Here is a 1,503-nt window from a genome sequence, read left to right on the forward strand (position 1 = left end):
CTGGTGTATATGTTGAGTGGCGTGCCTTAATTTGTGGTTTCTTAACCGGCCATCGTGCCACCGTTGCACGTCCTGTTCGTCATCGGCCTGTTGGAAAGCAGTGGACTACACAACCACCAGTTTAAAAATTTAACTTTACCTCTTGTCAAAATTTTGTTTTCACCGTAAATGGTCGGCAAGGAATGGCGCCCCCCCCCCCCCCCCTTTATGCAAGCTTTTATCAAACTTTAAATCGCCCGTTTAGGACTTCTATCATACATTTATTACTGAGTAATGTAGACATATATACCATGAGAAAAGAAAACTTGCGTCAAGCTCCTCTAAGTGGGGTGATGACGATAGCGGGCGGCCGTGTTTTAGGGTTAGAGTGGGTTTAACATGGATCCTTCCTCCATGGCGTCGGCGAGAGCAGGAAATTGGGAGCGAGAAAGAACAGTAAAATAATAAAACGAGGATGGGTGTGAGGATATTAGGGGAAGGCGAGCGAGGAAAATGCAAGACTCAGGGTACTTTTCCTCCTTTGGCCGCAGCCACCCCGGACACTAAACTTAAACGGGTTGAGCGGAGTGTGTATCCATTCTGTTTATTCGTGGCTCATGGTATGACGAGAAAAAAAAAAGCGGCGGTCTCGTGGAGGTGCCGGGGATCGATCCCGGGGCCTTTCACATGCAAAGCGAACGCTCTACCACTGAGCTACACCCCCGCACTTCTTCCATCGGCGATTAAGTGTACAACTTCGCAGGTACCGCAGTAGGCCGTTCGTTTGCAAGCATTTCGTCTACTGTGCAACACCAGATCGGAAGCTGGAAAGTCGGACAGGAGCCCCGGCCCGCCTCTCTCTCTCTCTCTCTATCTCTCTACCTGCCTCGCACGAGCACACATACGTGATTATAATGCCCACGAAACTTAGAGAATAAAGTAGCAGCTGTTAGCCCAATGTGGACTGACGCTGTCAAGTTAAAGCCCTTCGAGGGTTAAACACACAAGCACACACGCAGTTTATGATAGATATGCACGCACTAGAAGAAACAAAACGATTATTAATTAGTTACAGCTGAAGTGTACACGAAAAGTAAAGACTACCGTAGAAAATCAACGGGGAACGCTTTGACGATTGCAAAAACGTGAACAGAAACAAAAGTACGCGTGTGCCCTCAGTATACGCTACTGACAGCCCGACTCGGGCTGACGCTGTCAAACGAATCATCTCTATTAAAGGGGTTGTGAAAAGAAAATGAAGCCGCCCGGTTGTAATTTTCTTTGATTCAATAAATATTACACATGCCGATTCCGAAATATTTCAGCGCAATATTGAGTCTGAATTTAATAAAGCCCGTTGGAAATCGTTGCCTTTTTGCGGTCGTAAAACGACCATGCAACGCCGTCGGGTGACATAAACACTACCCAACTACGTCATCTTAACACGCTTAGAAACTTAGATATATCTTTCAGTTTCGTAATAGATCCATATGAAAGTTAGAAAGCAAAAAAAAGTGTGGCATA

General features: G+C 46.0%; 1 non-coding gene across 1 annotated transcript; it reads right to left on the reverse strand.

Moving 5' to 3' along the window:
• Positions 1–631: 631 nt before the first annotated feature.
• TRNAA-UGC (transfer RNA alanine (anticodon UGC)) lies at positions 632–703 on the reverse strand. Its single transcript has one exon. It is a non-coding gene; the product is annotated as a tRNA-Ala (tRNA).
• Between the last annotated feature and the right edge of the window lie 800 nt (positions 704–1,503).

The sequence above is a fragment of the Amblyomma americanum genome, chromosome 1 (genome assembly GCF_052857255.1).
Source record: "Amblyomma americanum isolate KBUSLIRL-KWMA chromosome 1, ASM5285725v1, whole genome shotgun sequence".
Taxonomy (NCBI): Eukaryota; Metazoa; Arthropoda; class Arachnida; order Ixodida; family Ixodidae; genus Amblyomma; species Amblyomma americanum.